Raw genomic sequence first — 24,133 nt, 5'->3', positions numbered from 1 at the left:
TGGGATAAGCAAGCCCCTAGACAGGTCTCTGTAACACCTACATAAATACAAAACGTGCAGTAGTGTTTAATCAGTGAATTCATCACAGGGACAACATCACATGATGGAGACATCATACTGATCAAGGGGAAAGCACAATTTCCACCTAACAGAGCCCAAATAGATTCGAGTAATGAGAGACCGCTCCCAAAGGTTCTTAAACTACTCAAAGTATGGTTCGATCCCAGGGCATGTTGGGATCAGTGCGTATTTTCTATAGGAGTCGGAGGTGGATAGGGCCAACTACCTTGCCCTAGATCTTTTCAACAGGACGTTTTCCTTAACCTACATATTATCCTCCTTCTTAATGGATGTAGGGTTGTTAAAGAGGCTGGGTCTTCCAAGACTAGAAAGGTTGGCCTGTATATAGTGTATCCTAAGCAGTGAGTGGCCCAAGGCATATGCCAGACAATCCTCAATTACATCTCTGCTGAGGGAGTCCTGTGCCTTACACCAGATAGAACACCTAAGTAACAGAAGCGATTCAACATTATCTAAACCAAGCTCCTAATGTACCTTAAAATTGCTACTACTGGGAGGAAATCCTAAAATCTTTTGCAACCCCCTTTTGCCTCCAACTGCAGGCTGGCTGTATTTAAACAACCCCAAATCCCAGCACCATATGTTAAAACAGAAACACATCTACTTTTGTAAATCCCAATAGGCGGATAAATATGCTTGTTCCCAATACATGCAGAGACTTTAAAAATTGACCCAGTAGCACATTTATAACTTGAACACCTGTTAGCCAATCACGAGGTCCAACTCAAATTTTCTTCAACTGTGATTCCTAAATAGGGAAAGATTTGCACTCTCTCTATTCAATTGGTCTTAATAGGGATTGTATGAGTCTTCACATTCCTGGGGTCACAAGCCATTATAAATGTTTTAGATCTATTTGTTTCCAGGTTGAGGCCCTCCATATAATCAACAGAGCCATCCATGAGGGTTTTAAGTCCATTAGATATTTTGGCCAGTAAGACGGTGTCATCGGCGAAGAGGAACGCTGGAATCATTTTACTCTTGATTTTCCGGAAATTGGCACCTAAACCTACTAAAGCAGGCTCTAACTAGTTCATATAGAGTAGAAAAAGAATTGGAGCCAGCACACACCCCTGCTGGATCCCTCGCTGTAGGCTCAGGGGATCAGAATATTCCCCTTTGCTCCCAAACGTCACCCTGGCCTGAAGGTCAAAGTGCAGCTCTCTCAGGAACTGCACCAATCCCTTCTCCACACTCATAATGACCAGGAGGTCCCACAGCTTGGATCTGTTAACGCTCTCAAATGAGCTGAACAGATCCATGGATGCGACATTAATGGCACTACGCTTTTAGTTTATTTTTTAATTTTATTTATTTGCAACTTTTATATAGCGCTGGCTAGACCCGGAGGTATCAGAGCGCTTTACATGAGTATCAGCGAGTTACAGGATATATAGTTATATCAGTTGAATCAGCGAGTTACAGGTTAAATAGTTACATCAATTTGAATCAAAGAATCACAGGGGGTGGAGGGGGAGGGGGGGAAGGAGACACGAACAGGGAGACGAGGAAAAACAATGTCAGTTGACCGGCTGGATAGGTGACGGCCAAGGGGCCAGACTCCTCTATAGCTGTATAGGACAGCTCCACCGGGCATCTGCCAAGGTTGCTTGGGCTCCGCCGTAGATAACAGTTTTGGGGTCCGCACAGGGGGTGTCGTCATAGTTGCATCAAAGGGGGAGGGAAAGAGACACAAACGGGGAGCCAAGTCAGATGACCGGCTGGGAAGGTGACGGCCAAGTGGCCAGACTCCTCTGTAGCTGCATAGGACAGCTCCACTGGGCATCGGACAAGGTTGCTCCGTCTCCGCAGAGGGTATAAACAATTTTGGTGTCCGCCTAGGAGGTGCCGTCATAGATTCCATCTAGGAAGCTTCCGGCCAGAGCTCCTCACCAGTCGGCCATCTTGGATTCATCTAGCAATAGGATAGGCGAGCCGGGCTGGTATCCATTCACATGTGGTTCAGCTGCAATGCATATAATGCCATTTATATCCCAGTGACAAACAATGGAATCTCCTACATGATTGGGTGACTGTCAGGTGCCTGGCTCAATGCTTCTAAAAAGTGGGAACTGAGACCTAAAAGGATGAGCTCCATGAAAGTTGCAAAGAGCACCAGCACAATGCAGGATAATCTGGTACCAGTGGCGGCTGGTGGATTTTATATATAGTAGGGCAGAAACTGCACACTTCAGCATAATTTGCGAGCGTAGCTAGTGAAAACTTAAAAAGGAGGGTATGGGGAATTAACCCACGGCAAGAACATTTTTCGAAAACTTTATTCAAAAAGTGGATTTTACAGCATACAGTCAGTTATTGAAAACTTTGCTCTTCTGTGTAAGACAAAGAGCAACAGCCCATTGTGTATTGTTTTCACCAGAATTTAACCACACACATAAGTATGCACTGATAAAACAACAATAAGATCTTGGTTCAAAACGTTTATTTGTGTACAATACATTTTGAAAGCAATTGTTTTCACAGGTCTGTTGCCAGTTACAGACTTTTGGTTACTCAAAAGAGACTTAGACCAGAAGCAGACAAGTAAACTTCCTTCATACTAAGTGGACACTTTACTCTACCTCCATCCTAGACTTTTTCAACCAAGATACACAGTGCCTGCTACAATTGGCAACAAAAGTGCCATGTTTTGTCTCTGCCTGAGACATATGGGCATTGTGTGTGGTTGCGCTATTTTTTCTTTATTTAACTTTTTATTTTGTGTGTGCTTGCCCTTGCAGTCCACTAATGACACACACTGCTCACATTAAAAATATATAAACTTGCATACATACATGTGCCTTCGAAAAGCTACTGATATTGCTTTTGTGTTGCAGTTGTTTCTTACAGGGTCAGTACATCACACCATGTTTAGATATCATTCAGATTTAAAACTGCTTTAGGGAAGGCACTGTGAGTGCATACACTTTAAAACCAGTTGATTTTACAATTGGTTTAAAAGGGCATCTTGGGAATGACCCTTTTTGCAGGTTTATCCCCAAAATGTTTGCTTCTTCCTCCTTTGATTTTCCTGACCTGTGGTTATTGCCTATATATCTCTGGGTACTTTACCACTGCTGATTAGAGCTAAAGTGCATATGCTCTCTGTGTAAATTGTTATTGTGATTGGTTATCCATGATTGGCCTATGTGTCTTTCCAGTAGGTCCCTAGTAAAGTGCACTGCGTGTGCCAAGGCTGGTAATTCAAATGCTACTAGTGAGCTTGCAGCACTGGTGGTGCCACCAACATGAGTAGCACTGAAAAGAGGTCTCAGGCCTGCCACTGCAGTGCCTGTGCGCAGTTTGCTAACTGCCATGTCGACCTGGCCAGTGCACCCACTTGCCGGCCCTTACTCTTCCCTTTTTTTACACCTAGGAAAACTCTATGGTAGGCCCAAGGTAGCCCCCTGGCAGGGTACAGTGTATGTAAAAGGTAGGACATGTACTAGTATGGGTAACATGTCTTTGTAGTGAAATACTGTCAATGTTGTTTTTGCCTATTGAAAGGCTATCTTGCCCATAGGACAGAATGGGGAATGCTGTGTAACATGTTTACCTGCATATCTTCCCATAGACGCAAGATAGAAAATTGAAATCTGGTACCCTGAACTCAGAATGTAATAACACATCTTTTAGGAAGGATGGTTTTTAAACTCAGTGTTTGAAAATAGCACTTTTAGAAATTGGCTATTTTCTTGTTCAACCTTTCTCTGTGCCTCAGCCTGTTTGTGGGTTGACTGTCTGGTTTGAGAGTGACAGGGGCTGGGGTTGCTGTCCACAGCGAGTTCCTTACCATGTCGGGCACAGTCTTCTACTTTACATTGCTGCACTAAACCAGGAGAGTCAGGCTCAGCTTCTGAAGTCAAAACGCACACATTACTGACCATTCTTGTTCCTACTGCACTCCTCTTACTATCCTCCTCTTCTCTAACTGGCAAGTTGTTGTCACCCACTACCTTATCACCTTCTTCGGCCTGTCACACCCCGCAGCCATGAAAGTAAATGGAGCGCTATTAGCTCTTTCCAGGCCATGGTATAAGCGCCCAGAAAGCAATCCAGTGAATGCCTTTGCACATCACACATACCCTCTACTATGAGGTCACTGCTGGAGCTTGTGCCCAGCTGGAATATGTGCAGAAGGACATTTCCAAAATCCATTTACCTCCCCGCCATAGAAATAAAACACACATTCAGTCCACTTTATCAACGAGGAGCAGTAGCCATTTAGTCCCAGCTGTTCGGTGTTTCTTCTCTTGTTGCTTCTCTAACAGTGTAGAAGGGAGACAACCATTTCGCCATTTATCACCATCCACCCCATGTTTCCACGTGCTGATAATGAGGTGGAGGTTGATACTTTGTTCAATAGTGCCCAGGCCGGGTCAAAAATCAAAAGGGCTCTCCAACAAAACATTATTCTCTCTAATCCAGAGGTCCAACATGTCAGGTACAACTTGACCCACAGTTTTAACTGAGGAGTCCCAGAGACATAAATGCTGGGACTATAGTAGCAGACCTCCAGGACTTAGGAAACCCACCCTCACAAGAGAAATTAAAAAGGTTTGTAAGCAACTGGCGGTGATGGCGGTCGTGTAGAGCGCAAGCTCCGACCACCCGTCTTTGATCCTGCATCACAATCCTGGCCCTGAGCATTGGCAGTGGCCGCAAACAATTCCTGTGGTGCCCCAGACCTGGGGGCATTGTCTGGTGGTGGCAGCGGTGCGTGGCCGGACCGAGAGTGGCAGGGCGATTGGTCCGGCGATTGGTGTCGGCCTGTGTCACCTGGTAGGGCCTGAAGCCGGGACTTCGATTTTCGTGACGCCGGCCCAGGGCGCGACATTGGAGGACCACTTGAGGCGGCGCGACGGACCCGGACCGGGCATACATTTTCCAACTGCCCGGGGCCGGGCGCACATGTAGCCCAAGTGGCGGAAAAGGTATCCTGGCAGCCGGAGAGCTGGCGATGGCAGAGAGGCACCCATAGACATCGGGGGCAGCCTCTCTACAGGGAAAGTCGCGGGAGCGGCCGCCATTTCGCACCGCTGGCTCCTCCCTCAGTGGTCCTGGCGTGAGGAGGAGGCCTGGACATGGCAGCTTGATGATCCTTGACTAGGGACAGCGGCGGTGGGTTGGTGAGGCCCATGGGATCCCCAGTATTGGGGTGAGTGGAGAAGGTGACAAGGCGCAGCAGGGTGCAGGGGACGGCCCCCTCGCCCTCCCCTTCCCTCCTGCATTGGGTCTCCTGGCCTGTGGCCCTTCCTTGTTATTGCTGCGCTCGGGGGCTAGATCGGGCCACGGTGGGAGATTGGCGGACCTCTGGCGCCTGTGCAGTGGGTGTGTGCCGGTGGCTCATCCGAGCTGTTGCCTGGGCTGGTCGAGCAGGCCCTTCGGAGAGGGGACCTGGTACCCTGATACGCGGCCCCTGGCGCACTGAACCCTGTGGACCAGCGGGGAGCCTGCAGTCTGCGGACGTTGGGGCTGAGTTACCTGTTGCCCTCTGTGGATTGACTTACCTACTGGGGGTGCCACACCTGCTTACACTTGCGACGGCGGGTGTTCGAGAGGGGTGCACACAGCCCGGAGCGACTTTTATCAGCACGATGACGCGGGGCCATGCTGGAGGTGACCATACTAAGCAGGGGACCCTGGACAAGTTTACAGAGGTGGGCCAAGGGGCTGGCGGTGGCAGAGGGAGTTTGCAGGTGGCCGCTCCTGACAACGCTGCTCTGCTAGCAGCCATAACGCTGTCCCGAGACATGTTGGATGCCAAGATCGGGGCTGTTGGGGCGGATGTCACCCTGCTCCGTCAGGATCTGCGGAATGCGGTGGAGCGGATCACTGGTGCGGACACCGGAATATCTGAGGTGGAGGATGATGTGTCCGCCTTGAAGAAGAAAGTGGCGGCCATGGAGAAGGTACAAAAGGGCCTGGCAATGAGGCTGGAAGACGCGGAAGGGCGCGCCCGACGGAATAACCTCCGCTTTGTGGGATTTCCGGAAGGTTGTGAAGGGGACAATGTGGAGTGCTTTCTGGCCCAATGGCTGGAGGGTTGGCTGCCCCCGGACTCGCTGTCACGCTGCTTTGTTGTGGAAAGGGCCCACCGGGCTCTTATGCAGAAACCCCCAGTAGGTGCTCGCCCTCGACCGATTATTGCCAAATTTCTGAATTACTCTGATCGGGACGTTATCCTGCGGCAGGCGCGTGTGAAGGCCTCTCTCACGTGCAACAATGCCACTATCCTCATTTTCCCGGATTACACGCGGATGGTGCAACAGCAGCATCAATCTTTCCTGGATGCCAAGGCTCGCCTTCGCGGCCACAAATTACAATATGCCTTGCTCTATCCGGCGCGGCTACGGGTCATCTACAACTCCCGTACATTGTTCTTTGATACGCCGGAGGAGGTGTTTCACTGGACGGATGAAACAGTGAAAATCCGAGTCAACGAGGCTCGGTGGGGGAGAATCGGTCTCCTCCTCAAGCGGGAGGCCCCGTGAGGGGCTCAGGAGTCATTGCAGGCGATCGAGGTCCGGGAGCAGTTTGCGTCCTGGCTCGGCGCCTCGCCGGGAGGACCCAGCGTCTGCACAGCAGTTGGACGAATCATAAAGTTTGTGACTGTTTCGCGAAACTGTATGTATGGTGTTGATCGATGCTCAGGTGCTCAGTTTCTATGGGCTGGGAGCCTGTCCCCACAGGTGTGGGTGGGAGGGAGTGAGAGCCCTGTTCCTATGGGCAATCACTTGGGGATCCATTGGAGGGTGTGGGGCTTGCTCCTTTGTTGGGGGCTGGGCCGCGATCCGACCGCGACAGGTTTGGGAGGTACGGGGTGGGGGGTTGGGGGGATGGTTACGGTTGGGGTTGGGGGGTTTGTTTGCGCTTCATATGCTGCTGTGTATCTACTACTGTTTCTACATGCCGCGTCATTGGTGCATATTTAGTCTGCATTGTAATGTTGTGATATGTCTGCTGCTGCGATGGGAGGGGGGGAGGCACGGGTACTCTGCGTATCTTGAGTTGGAATGTGTGGTGGGTGTTGGATGAGGTGAAGCGGGGGCGGTTCTCCAATACGCCAAGAGGGTGGGGCGGATGTCTTACTGCTTCAAGAGACTCATTTGTTAGGTACCAAGGCATTATGTCTCCAACGGTTTGGGTTTGGCCAAGTGTACCACTCTGGATTCACGAGGGGATCTAGGGGGGTTGCTATCCTTATCCACCGGAGGGTGTCCTATATCCATGACAGGCTTTGGGCGGATCCGCAGGGCAGGTATGTCTTTGTGCAGGGTAGGGTAGGAGAGGACAGAATTACCCTGGGAGGTGTATACGCCCCACCGCCACTACAGTGGCTGTTAGTGGAGAAACTCCTGTCCCTCTGGTGTGCCATACCTGGTGCCCTTTCGATAGTAGGAGGGGATTGGAAAGACGTCATGGATCTGGATAGTGACAGGTGGCTTTGTGGGGAGGCGGGTGGAAGGGGGAGTGGGGGGGGTCCCTCCACCAAACTGCATGCCCTGGTGACGGGCCTTGACTGGACAGACGCTTGGCGCTATAAACATGGCTCACGTAGGGAATACACGTATCTCTCTGTCCATGACTCATTTTCTAGGCTGGACTACATCTTTGTCCCGCGGGGGTTGGCCTATAGAGTAATGTCCGCTGATATCCTGCCGCGAGCCCTGTCCGACCACTCCCCGGTTGCTCTTACCTTTAGCGTCGGCCCAGCGAGGCAGCCATTTTGGTGGCGGCTGTCTGGGTGGCACCTACTGCAGGAGGGCTACAGGGGCAATATGGCCAAAGAAATCGATACCTACTTGTCCCTCAACGCGGGCTCGGTGGATTCCCCGACTACCCTATGGGAGGCTATGAAGCCCACCCAGCGGGGGGTGGACATCTCCTGGTGTGCAGCGGCCCGCAGAGAGCGGCATCAGGCATTAGTGCAGCGTGAGGCGGCCCTAGAGGAGCTAGAACGTAGGAGCCACGAGGAGGGTGGGGGACCGCTAGAAGACAGTTGGTATTGGCCCAACAGCAATACACAGCAGTGTTGATGGAGGAGGCTAGGCAGGCTTGGCTGGCTACGCGCAGCCGAATTTATCAGTGGGGGAAAAATCATGTAAGATGCTACACCGCCTGTGTCAGGATGCTCTCCATGCTCAGCCGCTGCCTCGGATTTTGGATTCTGAGGGAGCACCCATACTTGCACCCCCGGCGATTGCGGAGAGCTTTGCTGCATATTATGAGGGGCTCTATGCCTCCCAGGAATGCTTGGCGGCGGACGTAGTCCAGCGCTTTATCGATGATCTCCCCCTGCGAAAGGTCTCGGACGCGGTGCGTGATAGTTTGGATGTACTCCTAACTGACGATGAATTGGGTGCAGCTCTGGGTGAGTTGAACCCTGGAAAGGCACCGGGCCCGAATGGTTTCACATGCGAATTCTTCCAGAGATTTCACGTGCAGCTGGGTCCTTACCTCAGCTGGGTCCTTACCTCCGCCCGGTCATTGAGGAGGCATGTGAGAGCGGAGTGCTCCTTCCGGATTGGCGACACGCGGAGGTGTTGGTCTTCTTGAAGCCGGGTAGACCTCCTGAGACCCACGCGTCATACTGCCCGATCTCGCTGCTTAATATGGAGGCCAAGGTATTAGCTAAGGCTTTGGCCAATCGACTCAAACCTTACATCACAGATCTAGTCCACCCAGATCAGGCGGGCTTTATGCCTCGAGGGGCCACTCGCCATAATATTCGGCGCGCCCATGTGGCGGTATCTGCCTGGAGGAGGCTGGGGGAGCAGGCCGCCCTTTTCTCGGCAGACATGGACCGCGCGTTGGACTCCCTGAGCTGGACATACTTGTTCGCCCTGCTACGACGGCTTAACCTGGGCCCACGATTTTTGGCGTATATACAGCTGCTGTACACTGAGCTCACGGCTTTGGTGCGGGTGGGGGGTGCAGCGTCCCGATCCTTCTCGGTGCGGCGGGGGACGCGTCAGGGCTGCCCCCTCTCCCCCTACTTGTTCGCGCTAGCTATGGAGCACTTAGCGGCGTGGGTGCACATCGATGCTCAACTTAAAGGCTTTCGATGGTCGGCGGATTTAATTGACAAAATAGCGTTGTACGAGGACGATGTCCTATTCTTTCTAACTGACTTGGAGCGCTCGGGCCGAGGCTGCTGTGCATACTGCAGATATTTGGTGAAACATCTGGCCTCTATATGAATCCGGATAAGTCCACGCTCTGGATACTCGGGGGCCAGCGGCAAGTGGGAGGGTGGGCGTCCAGTCTGAGACTCGCGACAGACGGAATGAAATATCTGGGGGTCTACCTGTCGGAAGATGCGACTGCTTCCCGGGAGCGCAATCTTGCCCTGGTATGGGATCGCACACGCGAGGACATGAAGGTGTGGACCCGTATGCCACTGTCCATCTATGGCAGTTCCGCAATCTTTAATATGGTGGCGCTCCCTCGTCTGGTCTATCAACTCCCAAATCATCCGTATCGGACTCCGCCCCGCTGGTTTCAGCAGGTCAATTTGGCGCTGACGGGGTATCTGTGGGCCGGGGGACCGGTGCGCGTGGCACTGCGAACGTGCTTTCTATCCTCCTTTTGTCAGATGAAGTCTTCCTCAGGGTCTGTTGTGAAGCTATAAGGACCCACCTCTCGATACCCCCAATTCTGATTGTAATAATTACACAGAATTTTGAAGTGATCAAGCGGGGGGGAAAAGGGAATTAGGAAGGGAACAGCAGGGAAGGAGATCTGAAAAGGAAAAGTTATAGTAGCAAGTATTCCTAAGCCTTATACTTGACTACCAAATGATAATGATACAATCAGAGATTTTTCTATCTCTATATTCAAAAATGAAGGTTACCTAGTTCTTTTGACAAGAATAGACTTTTCTGTATTACAATAAAATGAACAAAATTATAATCTCTTTATTGCATTTTCAAGACTGTTGTGAATAGCGTCAGAATATTTCCTCAGAGGTTGAAACAAATGATTCAGTAAATAAACTCCTTTACTAAACGTTAAACTGATTTCTAGTTCAGTCTAATCCTAAACATGTCAGAGGAAAACGAATACATTCAATAATGTTTGAAACTACTAAATTGCGAAAAGCTCAATACTGAATTGCGCCAAAATAAACAAAGAATTAACATTTTTATTGCACATTTATCCAAATAAAGAAAACTGAATTGCGCAAGAAAAGGTACTTAAAAAATAGCCTTTGAAACTCTGCTCATAAATAAAATCTATGAGAGATTGAGTCTGATTACTTCCTTTAAATAAACTTAACAATATCTCAATTTTAGCGCAAAATTTCCTCCTACCTGTAGAGTACGACCTACTCTACTTTTAGGAAGAACCAGGATGCTTCTAAGGACTCACGAAGGATTTTTCCTCAGAAAGGGGGAATCAGGAAATCAGCTAACAAGCCAAACACGAAGCCGCCACGCCTACAGGACTGGTCCACCGAAAGCCTCCGGTCCAATCCGTGAAATGAGCTCCAAACACCTACAATAGGGGCGGACAACCAAGAAACACCTGCTTCCTCTTCAACACGCGAAGAATAGTGAGCACGGAAGGTTGGGCGCGGTCGCATATATCAACGTGACAACGCCCAAGCAAAAGCTCACGCATGCGACTAGGAAACGAAAGCTCACGCATCTGGCGGACACTTTTTGGGTGCGAAACCTCACGCATTAGGCGGAGTAACATAGAACATAGTTTCAAAGCACTATTATTGTTAGGAGCATTATGTCATCAGCACAATCAGTGTTAAGAGCATTATGTCATTATGTCAACAAGATCTCTTGGCACATTTCTGCCACCAGCGCCCTCCCAAGGACAACTGGTGCATTTTACCGCACAAGGGCACCAGACATGACGAAGAGTAAATTTGTCTGCAGAGTGGGGCGGGTTGTCTGCAGAGTATGGCGGGCCCTAGACCGCAAGCCACCCTAGTCCTGACAGTATTCCCCCCTCCCTGGAGCGGTCTAGGGCCCGGCTTCGAAGGATGAAGGAGGTGGAAACGACGTAACAAACGAGAGGCATGAATGTTCTCAGCTGGCTCCCACGAATCATTCTCAGCTCCGTAACCTTTCCATGAAACAAGATACCATAATTTAGAGCCTCTACGTTTGGAATCCAATATGTTCTGCACCTCATATTCCCAGTTGCCATGAACTAGAACCGGAGCTGGCCTGGGAGCCAAGTTTTGACCAGCAGGTTTTAGAAGAGAAGTATGAAACACAGGGTGCATCCGCAAAGTTTTGGGTAACGATAATTTGAATGTCACAGGATTGATCTGACGAAGTACTGGGTATGGACCTATGAATTTAGGTTGAAACATGCTCTTGTGTTTAAAGTTCAAGTTCTTAGTGGATAGCCATACTTTATCTCCAGAGACATATGTTGGACCTGAACGATGTCGTTTATCATACTGTACTTTATACTTTTCTTTGCTTTGTAGTAAACGCTTGTGAATTTGTCGATGAACTGTTTGCATGAGTTGTACAGTGTCTTGCACTGCTGGTGCATCACTTACATTTTTGGGCAAAGTTCAAGGAATAGTATTTGGTACATAACCATATAGGGCTTCAAAAGGAGAAGATCCTGTGGAAGAATGAGGCGAAGTATTGTATGCTATTTCAGCAATCCAAAGTAGATCTAACCAAGACCTTTTGGAATCTGCAACATAACATCTCAGGTATTGTTTTAACGTTTGGTTCAATCTTTCAGTTTGACCATCAGTTTGTGCATGATAACTGGTGGACATATTAGAAGAAATTTGCAAACTTCGACACCATTGTTGCCAAAATTTGGAGGAGAATTGAGTACCACGGTCCGAAAGTAACACTGAAGGTAAACCATGTAATCGCACCACATTTTGCAGGAATAGTTGTGCTAATTGCCCAGCAGTTGGCAACCGTTTACAAGCAATAAAATGTGCGTATTTCGTTAAACTATCCACAACTACTAAAATGACTGAATGTTGATTGATTGGTGGTAAGTCGGTAATGAAATCTAAAGAAATATGTTTCCATGGTTCAGTTGGTGTTGGCAGTACTTGTAATAAACCTTTTGGCTTACTGTGATCAGTTTTAAATCTAGCACAGGTTTCACAATTTTGAGCCATAGTAAATACGTCTTTTTGCAGGGTTGGCCACCAAAACATCTTTTGTATTTTCTCCACAGTCTTTTTGGGACCTGGATGTCCAGCCATAGGATGAGAATGTAACCAATTGAACACTGTTTCTTGTAATTCTATGGTCGGTAGATACACTTGTTTTCCATGAAAAGGTATTCCTTCTTTGATAGTTTGGCTACCTTTTGGGTTCAACCATTGTTTCCACTGGGAAGGAGGAAAATGTTCATGAATGTTATCCAAGAATTGATCTGCAGTCAATAAACAGATTACTTTGTCTGGATCGATTATGGCTTGTGGCGCTCCTTCAAATCTATGTAAAGAAGAGTCCTTTCTGGAAAGTGCATCAGCTTTTTTGTTGTCTTGTCCTGGGCGGTAAGTTACCACAAAATCATATTCTGCAAAGAACATCATCCATCTCAGCTCTCGAGGAGTTAACATTCTGGCTGAACTCATGAACTGCAAATTTATATGATCCGTATACACAGTCACAGTAAATTTTGCTCCCATTATATACTGTCTCCATTCTTTGAAGGCTTCAAGTATGGCAAGCAATTCTTTTTCAGCGATAATGTAGTTTTGTTCTGCTGGATTCAATTTTCGAGACATATATGCAACCGGGTGCATTTGTCCAGTGTTGTGATGTCTTTGGGATAGAATGGCTGCAATTGCTACATCAGATGCATCAGCTTCAATTATGAAAGGTTCTTCCACATCTGGATGCATCAGAATCGGCGCTTCAGTAAAAGCTTTCTTCAAACTTTGAAATGCATTATCGGCTTCTGAAGTCCATTCAAATTTTACCTTTTTCCTCAACAAACGTGTAATGGGAGCTACCACTGCGGAGAAGTGATCAATAAAGCGACGATAAAAATTCGCAAACCCCAAGAAACATTGTATGTCTCGGACTGAATTTGGAGTAGGCCATTCAGCAACTGCTTTGATTTTCTTTCAGTCATCTTCATGCCAGTTGGTGTAAGCAGAACTCCTAGAAATTCAACTTCAAAAACATGAAAATCACAATTGGATAATTTGCAATACAAATTGTGAGATTGTAGAGTACTTAATACCTTTTTGACATGTCCTTCATGTTCTGCTACAGAATTGGAGTAAATCAAAATATCGTCTATATAGACGATAACAAAAAGATCCAAAAAGTTCTCTTAAGGCATCATTTAAAAAAAACTGAAAAGTTGCTGGCGCGTTGCACAGGCCAAAGGGCCTTACCAAGTATTCAAACAGCCCATATCGAGTCTTGAATGCAGTTTTCCATTCATCTCCATGTCTAATGCGCACCAAATGGTAAGCTCCCCTAAGATCCAGTTTTGTGTAGATTACGGCCTTTTTTACTTGGTCCAAAAGAACTGGAATCAGCGGCAAAGGATATTTATTCTTAATTGTTATTTTATTCAACGCCCTATAATCGATACATGTTCTTAATTCCCCATTTGCTTTTGGAATGAAAAACAAAGGGGATGCGGCCGGCGACTTGGAAGGGCGGATAAAACCATTTTCTAAATACTGATCCAGATACTGTCTCAAATGCTGATTTTCTTTCTCGGACAAAGCATATATTCTGCAATTTGGTACACTGGACCCAGGTATGAGATCAATTTGACAGTCGTAACTACGATGGGGAGGAAGAAGGGCTGCTTTTACTTCACTCAATACTTCTTTGTACATTTCGTAGGTTTTTGGTAAAACAGTTTCCTTCTCTTCAGCAGTGGCTATTTGACTAACTGTTGGTTTAAAAGATTTCAAACAAGTTGAATGGCAAAAGTCAGATAGAAAAACTAGTTCCCTCTTCTGCCAATCAATAGAAGGATTGTGCAAACAAAGCCAAGGCATTCCTAGAATAAAACCATACTGAGGTGCCTGGATTACATCAAACTGAACTTCTTCCTTATGCAATTGTTGTTTAGAATCTTCACAGTACATAGTCACTTTAGAAGTTTGCATGGTTACTGGACCTCCAGCTAATATTTTCCCATCAACTGCTTGAACAATTTCTGGAGTGTCTTTCTTTTCACAGATTATACTTAGTCGTTGAGCAGTTTCTAAATCTACAAAATTTCCTGTAGCTCCAGAATCAATTAAAACTTCCATCTGGCAAGTTTCGCGAGTTAAACGTATTTGGACTGCTAGTCTGAAATGTGCTTTGTAATTGGACACACAAGAATTTACAGAAGGGAAGGCTATGGTTCCCAAGAGATCTCCCTTAAAACATCTTGGGCATATTAGTTTTCCGACGTTTGATCAGTTTTTTCTATTACAGCTGTCTTGCTGACACTAGGAAACTTGCCTTTCGGTTTCATCAAACAATCTTTCACAAAATGTCCTTTGCGACCACAATAGAGACATTGACCGTTCTTTCATCTATTGTCCTTTTCCTCCTTCGACAATGGTTGCCTAAGTGTCCCAATCTCCATTGGCTCGGAACTTGATTCAGAGTTTGCAAAATGAGTTCTAGATATATTTTCAATTTTCCAATTAGGCTTGTCAACTCTTTTCTTATCTGATCTTCGTTCAGAAAGTCTGTGATCTAAGCGTAAAGTCAGATTAATCAAATCTGAACAAACTGTTGGTTGTGGATCAATTTGCGCCAGGACATCTTTCAGATCATCTTTAAGCCCCTGATAAAAGAGAGCTGCTCTCTTTTCCTCTGGCCAAGAAGTTTCAGCGATTAATCTGTTAAAATGTGATAAATAAGTAACTAGATCCCTGTTACCTTGTCTTAACTGTAGTAATTCTCGATCTGCAGATAAAGTTACAGTACGTCTATCAAAAACCTTCTCAAATTCCTCTACAAAGCGTCGCCAATTATATAATAAGGTGTTGTCTTGTCTGACCAAAGGAACAGCCCAGTTAGCAGCATCTCCAGTTAGATAAGAAATTAAAAACGCTATTTTGGACTGAGGGGTAGGAAAAGCTGTTGGTCTACAAGAAAAATGTAATTCAATTTGAGTCAAAAAAAATTGCACCTTGGAAGAATCCCCAGAAAAACGCTCAGGAGCAGCTAGAGGGATCTGAGGTGGAACAGTGACTGCTATGTTTGTAGCTGCCCTCGCGCCAATGTCTTGAACATCTTCGGGAAGAGGAGTATTCTGGAGGTGAATATTATCCACCTTAGCAGCTAATAATGCCGTTGCATTCATGGTTTCTTTTAAATCTGCCTGCATCCGAACAATTGCCGACATTAAGTCATTTATGGTAGTCATTATGACTTCGCAATCAGACCGGGAGGAAAATAATTTGTGGGCTCACTATTCTGTCAGACGAAGTCTTCCTCAGGGTCTGTTGTGAAGCTATAAGGGGAGCACACCGTGTTTTTTAAATGCCCCTCACACACCAACAGGCCCCTTGGTGTCATGCTTCATCATCGGGGCCTTCGCACCCCTCTACGGGATGCGGCGTGCTACGACAGAACGACTACGCAGGAGCACTTGGCAGTGAACTATGTGAGGGTGTGTATTGACGTGATGTGAGTGAGGTGAGGTGAAAAAGTGAATAAAAAATACCTGGCACTAAGGAAAATGGAAATATTTATTCAGTCCCTGGCTGGTATTATTAAAAAGTGCAAAGACTGGTTGAAAAAATACGTGCTAGGGTATATCAACCAACAACAGTGTCAACATGTTTCGGAGTACAAGACTCCTTCTTCAGGACGAGGATATGCACTATGATCCTCACCTTACTCACATGAGATGTGAAAGTGTTCAAAAAAATATTTTAATAAAAACAATGTGTAATGTACCTATCAATGTTTTAAGTGATGGTATACTCGTTGCGCCCAATTGGCGTATGAAATATCTGAAAAGGAAAGACACAGTAAATAAACTAGTCGGATGTCCAGGAACATAATAGACTTGCTAGTCGGATGTCCAGGAAACAGGAAAAAGTAAAAAAAGGGGGAATTCCTTTCATAACAAAAGGTAAGTATGCAGAACTCCACTGTGGATCTGGTACCTTGCGAGAGAAAGACATTTAAGGGGGACATACAATTCTAGACACAATCATACATACATACAAGCAATCTCCCTGGTATAAATGGGAATGTAAAAGATGGTATCTTGTAGTGGTACAAGCTTACTTAAGTTCAAAATGCGGATGGCCCCATGAGCCTTAGCGTAGTTTTGGGGGTATCACTCCTCATTGCCCAGTCAGCAACCTAAAAGATAGTAAATAGCGGTATTCAGGGAGGTGAAATAGGGATTAAAGAGCCAGGTTACTTGCGAGTGAAAATACACCCTCAGTCTCAACTGGCTTCTACTCACGATGACTGCAAGAACCGAATGCCTGCCTTCCCCTCAACGCTGCTCCGCTGGAAGTGAGCGCTGAAGGCGGAGGTTCGCATTATATACCCTCTCGTTCAGTTAATTGGTTAGGGAAAATTGGATAATTGTGAGCGGAAAGGGCCCAAATAAGGGTATATGCATGGTCTCTGTAAGAAGGAAATCCGGAGCTGCGCAGAGCTTGAACGCGCCGGCTCCCAGGTAAACCAGTGCCAGACGCGCATGCGCGCTGTCGCGCCGGTGTTGCGGTAGTGGTGCACTACCCGCGCATGCGCAGACCGCGTTGTTATGGTAACTAGCGGTCTGTTATAAGTGATGCGCTGCGCATGCGCGGACATGTTAAATAGCGGAGTTTTGGCATAATAATTCCAGGCAATTTACATTTAAACAATGATTTGGCTAACTCAATCCTTGGCTATGGGAAAGAGAAGAGCAGAGTGCAGGGAAATGCAGGGTACACTGTGTAGTATGGTATTATATGCAATTAAGATGGTCAATTGGCCCGCGACAATTCCCTCCATGGTGGGGGTTGTACCGCTAAGGTTAAGCGAGTACTTAAAGGGTCATGGATGTAAACATCGCACGGGCGCTCCCTATAACATATTAACCCTAAAGATGTTGGTTTTGACAGACATGGGTTACTGTATTATGTCACTCATCATATCATTCATGCAGTGTTCAGAAGCTAACGTAATTGGCTCCAGGGAATTGAATCATTAAGCCCTGTGACATCGGTGCCCAGCCGGAACACCCAGCGTTGCTCCTTTTCCAACAGACCGACGTCTGAGGGAAGTTGTTCAATCACTGTCCAATGTACATCGTTGACACAGTGCTGTAGTTCTAGGAAAGTGCTGACATTTTTGTAGTTACCTTTTTGCATCTAATGTTGCTCTTATGTTCATTTATCCTGACTTTGACCTGTCTGGTGGTCATGCCCACATACTCCTTGCCGCAGGGACAGGTGATCAAATATACAACGTTCTTGCTGTTGCAATTTGTGAACATTCGATGTTCCCATTTCGTCCCATTAGCAAAGGAGAGAGACTGGCTCTTCTTAGTCAGATGACAGCAGTTGCAGTTGCCACATTGATGGTGGCCCTGTATCCCTTTAAGTCTCGTCTGCTCTGCCTTTGGTGGTTTTGGCCTTGTGTGGACTAAGATGTCCTTCAGATTCCTGCCTCGTCTGTGGGCGAACATCGGTTTTTCCAGGGATAATGTGCCACATGTGAGGGTGCGCCAATGCCTATTAACCAGTTTCGTCAATTGGTTGGTGACCGGGCTGTAGGTGGTTACACAGACCGTTCTATTCATTTGGTCATTGGATGTCGGTTTGTCTTCAAGGAGGGACTCACGATTGTTATTTCTGGCTCTTTTCATAGCCTTCTGAATCACAGGGATTGGGTACTTCCTTTCTTTAAGCTTGGTGCAGAGGTCTTTTGCTTGACACTTATATTTTGCCAGGTCGCTACAATTCCGACATAGGCGGAGGAACTGCCCATATGGAAGGTTCTCCCTCAGGTGACGCGGATGGAAACTGTCGAACCTGAGGAGGCAATTCCTGGCTGTCGGTTTGAAGTGAGTTTCTGTTTTGAGTAAACCACCCTCATGATAGATATTGAGGTCCAAGAAAACCATGGACCTATTTGACATCTGATGAGTGAACTTAAGGAAACTGTTCTGATTGTTCAGCCATTGCATGAACTCAGTGATGGAATTTTCGTCCCCCTCCCAAATTACTAGGACGTCGTCAATATAGCGTCGCCACGTGTGTATCCTAGTTCTGTAGGGGTTGTTCGGATGGAGGATCTTGGAGGTCTCTAAGTGATGGACATAGAGTCCTGCCAGACTCGGAGCAAAGGTGCTCCCCATGCTGGTCCCATGGCTTTGCCAGTATAGAGTACCCTCGTATTCAAAGAAGTTCTTGGTGAGCGCCAAAGAGATGCATTCCATTACTACCCCTCTAGGGGTTTGGTATTTCCAATGGGTGGAGTGGAGTACCTCCTCGATGATCAGAAGTGTCTCATCATGAGGGAGGCTCGTGTAGAGACTCTCCACATCCAAGCTCAGTAGCATTTGTGATTCAGGGTCAAATGAGTGACTTTGCAACAGTTGGAGTACTGCTTTTGTGTCCCTCAGATAGGTATCAGTGGCCTGTACAAGGGGTCTCAAGAAAGCATCAGCAAACTTGGATAAGGGTTCCAGAATGGATGAAATGCCGGATACAATTGGGCGTCCGGGTGGGTTCTCAAGATTTTTGTGTACTTTCGGTATGGTGTAGAAGTACGGCGTGCGTGGGTTCTTCTGGACCAGAAACTCTGACTCTTTTTTAGATAGCCAGTCATGCGCCAGGGCCTCTTCAATCATTCCTTGTATCCTTACTCTAAGGGATTCGGTAGGATCTACAGCCAGGACCTGATAGTTTCTGTTATCGGCTAGGAGCCTTCTGCATTCCCTGTCGTAGGCAGAGGCGGTCTGTATAACCACAGCTCCCCCTTTGTCAGCTGGTTTAATGACTAGGTCCTTGTTCTGACCGAGTTCCTTGATAGCTTCATTCTCCACTTTGCTGATGTTTTGGAATACCTTCTGTTTGGTATCCAAATTCTTTAATTCCTGCATAATTGCCTTTTCAAAAGCCAATACCTCAACCGGAAGTTGGCTGTCTAATGGGGTGAAGTTGGATTTTGGTCTCAACCCTGTATCTGTGGTCTCTGTCGGTGGTTCCTTATCCTTAAAGAAAGCCCTCAGTTTGATCGTTCTTATGAAATCCTGCATCTCTTTGTGTAGTAGAAAAAGGTCAGGTTTGTTTGTTGGAACATACCCTAAGCCCTTATTCAGTACTCGCGTTTGTACCTCAGTAAGTGGCCACGGAGTTATGTTGATCACTAGGTCCCCCTCTTGCTCGTTGACGCCTGGTTCGCTGTCATGCTCCTGGTTAGGACCCTGGGGTCTGTACCGTCCCCGGGTTGCCAGTTTACGTTGTTGCCCTTCTTGTTCCTTCCTCTGTTCGATCCCTGGCCCCAGGATAAAAAAGGCTGAGCATTTTGGGCTATGTTTGATTGTTCCGGGACCCATTGCGGATACATCTGCCCCATTGGTGGGGGGACAAATTGATATTGTGGGAACTGAAATTGGTTCTGGTAGGGGTTAAACTGTGGTCCCTGAAAACCTCTCCACCCTCGTTGACGAGGGAATTGGGATCTCTGTTGTCGGTAACCACCCCTCTGTTTTCTTTGTTGAAAACCACCTGAATTTGTACTGGTAGTACTCCCATCAGAACTAGCATTGTCTGAATCGCTCCCTTTATCTTTCATCACATAGTCTGTTTTGGTATAGGGGTACGCCCATTCCGGGGTAAAGCGATCTTTATCCTTTTTCATTTTGTTGAACTTACTTTGCTTTAGGGTTGCCTCAAAGTCCATCATTTGCTGGTTAAGTTCATCTAATCCTTTTTTCAGATCGGCTGGTGAAATGAAAGCCTTCAACTTCACCTCTAGTCTGCTGATCTCAGTTTTCAGCTCAAGGGATTTTCTTGTGGCTGTATGCACTATTAAGACCAGCCAGTCCCTAGTGCAATGCCACGAAATAAGAGACCATGCTTTTTTTAAAACCATATCATCCAGAAAGATGAAGGGTTCATTCTTAACCAAGAGGCCCTGAGGGGCTATTTTGTTTCTTAAGTACTCCCTCATCAAGAGACCATGTAGGGCTGCTCTTATCTGGACTTTCCTGATGTTCATTAGTTCATCCCAGTCTGCTACCGCTGGGCTTGGATCGCTACTGCTGAGACCTTCGAAGGGATTGACATCTGCCAGAATTCTATCGATGTCCTCCTCACTGAAGGTTAGTCCCTGATCGTCATCCATGATGGTATTGGAGGACGTGCCGGGCAAAGTAAATGTACGTAGGAGAAAGTGTTATATGGTATGTCCACAGTGTCTAACTCTGAATGGGAAAGGGGGCTCCCACAGCTGTGCGCTGTCTAGAACGGAAAAACAACAATAGGGGGGAGAGAGAGAAAAGTGGATTCAGTCTCCCTGAGCGTCATGAATAAACAAAATAGAATCCACAAAGTGGTTGTTCAGTGGTCCCTGAAGGATGGGGAGCACACCGTGTTTTTTAAATGCCCCTCACACACCAACAGGCCCCTTGGTGTCATGCTTCATCATCGGGGCCTTCGCACCCCTCTACGGGATGCGGCGTGCTACGACAGAACGACTACGCAGGAGCACTTGGCAGTGAACTATGTGAGGGTGTGTATTGACGTGATGTGAGTGAGGTGAGGTGAAAAAGTGAATAAAAAATACCTGGCACTAAGGAAAATGGAAATATTTATTCAGTCCCTGGCTGGTATTAGTAAAAAGTGCAAAGACTGGTTGAAAAAATACGTGCTAGGGTATATCAACCAACAACAGTGTCAACATGTTTCGGAGTACAAGACTCCTTCTTCAGGACGAGGATATGCACTATGATCCTCACCTTACTCACATGAGATGTGAAAGTGTTCAAAAAAATATTTTAATAAAAACAATGTGTAATGTACCTATCAATGTTTTAAGTGATGGTATACTCGTTGCGCCCAATTGGCGTATGAAATATCTGAAAAGGAAAGAAACAGTAAATAAACTAGTCGGATGTCCAGGAACATAATAGACTTGCTAGTCGGATGTCCAGGAAACAGGAAAAAGTAAAAAAAGGGGGAATTCCTTTCATAACAAAAGGTAAGTATGCAGAACTCCACTGTGGATCTGGTACCTTGCGAGAGAAAGACATTTAAGGGGGACATACAATTCTAGACACAATCATACATACATACAAGCAATCTCCCTGGTATAAATGGGAATGTAAAAGATGGTATCTTGTAGTGGTACAAGCTTACTTAAGTTCAAAATGCGGATGGCCCCATGAGCCTTAGCGTAGTATTGGGGGTATCACTCCTCATTGCCCAGTCAGCAACCTAAAAGATAGTAAATAGCGGTATTCAGGGAGGTGAAATAGGGATTAAAGAGCCAGGTTACTTGCGAGTGAAAATACACCCTCAGTCTCAACTGGCTTCTACTCACGATGACTGCAAGAACCGAATGCCTGCCTTCCCCTCAACGCTGCTCCGCTGGAAGTGAGCGCTGAAGGCGGAGGTTCGCATTATATACCCTCTCGTTCAGTTAATTGGTTAGGGAAAATTGGATAATTGTGAGCGGAAAGGGCCCAAATAAGGGTATATGCATGGTCTCTGTAAGAAGGAAATCCGGAGCTGCGCAGAGCTTGAACGCGGTGCACTACCCGCGCATGCGCAGACCGCGTTGTTATGGTAACTAGCGGTCTGACCATCTTAATTGCATATAATACCATACTACACAGTGTACCCTGCATTTCCCTGCACTCTGCTCTTCTCTTTCCCATAGCCAAGGATTGAGTTAGCCAAATCATTGTTTAAATGTAAATTGCCTGGAATTATTATGCCAAAACTCCGCTATTTAACATGTCCGCGCATGCGCAGCGCATCACTTATAACAGACCGCTAGTTACCATAACAACGCGGTCTGCGCATGCGCGGGTAGTGCACCACTACCGCAACACCGGCGCGACAGCGCGCATGCGCGTCTGGCACTGGTTTACCTGGGAGCCGGCGCGTTCAAGCTCTGCGCAGCTCCGGATTTCCTTCTTACAGAGACCATGCATATACCCTTATTTGGGCCCTTTCCGCTCACAATTATCCAATTTTCCCTAACCAATTAACTGAACGAGAGGGTATATAATGCGAACCTCCGCCTTCAGCGCTCACTTCCAGCGGAGCAGCGTTGAGGGGAAGGCAGGCATTCGGTTCTTGCAGTCATCGTGAGTAGAAGCCAGTTGAGACTGAGGGTGTATTTTCACTCGCAAGTAACCTGGCTCTTTAATCCCTATTTCACCTCCCTGAATACCGCTATTTACTATCTTTTAGGTTGCTGACTGGGCAATGAGGAGTGATACCCCCAAAACTACGCTAAGGCTCATGGGGCCATCCGCATTTTGAACTTAAGTAAGCTTGTACCACTACAAGATACCATCTTTTACATTCCCATTTATACCAGGGAGATTGCTTGTATGTATGTATGATTGTGTCTAGAATTGTATGTCCCCCTTAAATGTCTTTCTCTCGCAAGGTACCAGATCCACAGTGGAGTTCTGCATACTTACCTTTTGTTATGAAAGGAATTCCCCCTTTTTTTACTTTTTCCTGTTTCCTGGACATCCGACTAGCAAGTCTATTATGTTCCTGGACATCCGACTAGTTTATTTACTGTGTCTTTCCTTTTCAGATATTTCATACGCCAATTGGGCGCAACGAGTATACCATCACTTAAAACATTGATAGGTACATTACACATTGTTTTTATTAAAATATTTTTTTGAACACTTTCACATCTCATGTGAGTAAGGTGAGGATCATAGTGCATATCCTCATCCTGAAGAAGGAGTCTTGTACTCCGAAACATGTTGACACTGTTGTTGGTTGATATACCCTAGCACGTATTTTTTCAACCAGTCTTTGCACTTTTTACTAATACCAGCCAGGGACTGAATAAATATTTCCATTTTCCTTAGTGCCAGGTATTTTTTATTCACTTTTTCACCTCACCTCACTCACATCACGTCAATACACACCCTCACATAGTTCACTGCCAAGTGCTCCTGCGTAGTCGTTCTGTCGTAGCACGCCGCATCCCGTAGAGGGGTGCGAAGGCCCCGATGATGAAGCATGACACCAAGGGGCCTGTTGGTGTGTGAGGGGCATTTAAAAAACACGGTGTGCTCCCCATCCTTCAGGGACCACTGAACAACCACTTTGTGGATTCTATTTTATTTATTCATGACGCTCAGGGAGACTGAATCCACTTTTCTCTCTCTCCCCCCTATTGTTGTTTTTCCGTTCTAGACAGCGCACAGCTGTGGGAGCCCCCTTTCCCATTCAGAGTTAGACACTGTGGACATACCATATAACACTTTCTCCTACGTACATTTACTTTGCCCGGCACGTCCTCCAATACCATCATGGATGACGATCAGGGACTAACCTTCAGTGAGGAGGACATCGATAGAATTCTGGCAGATGTCAATCCCTTCGAAGGTCTCAGCAGTAGCGATCCAAGCCCAGCGGTAGCAGACTGGGATGAACTAATGAACATCAGGAAAGTCCAGATAAGAGCAGCCCTACATGGTCTCTTGATGAGGGAGTACTTAAGAAACAAAATAGCCCCTCAGGGCCTCTTGGTTAAGAATGAACCCTTCATCTTTCTGGATGATATGGTTTTTAAAAAAGCATGGTCTCTTATTTTGTGGCATTGCACTAGGGACTGGCTGGTCTTAATAGTGCATACAGCCACAAGAAAATCCCTTGAGCTGAAAACTGAGATCAGCAGACTAGAGGTGAAGTTGAAGGCTTTCATTTCACCAGCCGATCTGAAAAAAGGATTAGATGAACTTAACCAGCAAATGATGGACTTTGAGGCAACCCTAAAGCAAAGTAAGTTCAACAAAATGAAAAAGGATAAAGATCGCTTTACCCCGGAATGGGCGTACCCCTATACCAAAACAGACTATGTGATGAAAGATAAAGGGAGCGATTCAGACAATGCTAGTTCTGATGGGA

This window comes from Lissotriton helveticus, chromosome 6, assembly GCF_964261635.1.
Source record: "Lissotriton helveticus chromosome 6, aLisHel1.1, whole genome shotgun sequence".
NCBI lineage: Eukaryota > Metazoa > Chordata > Amphibia > Caudata > Salamandridae > Lissotriton > Lissotriton helveticus.
This window is presented reverse-complemented; position numbering follows the sequence as displayed.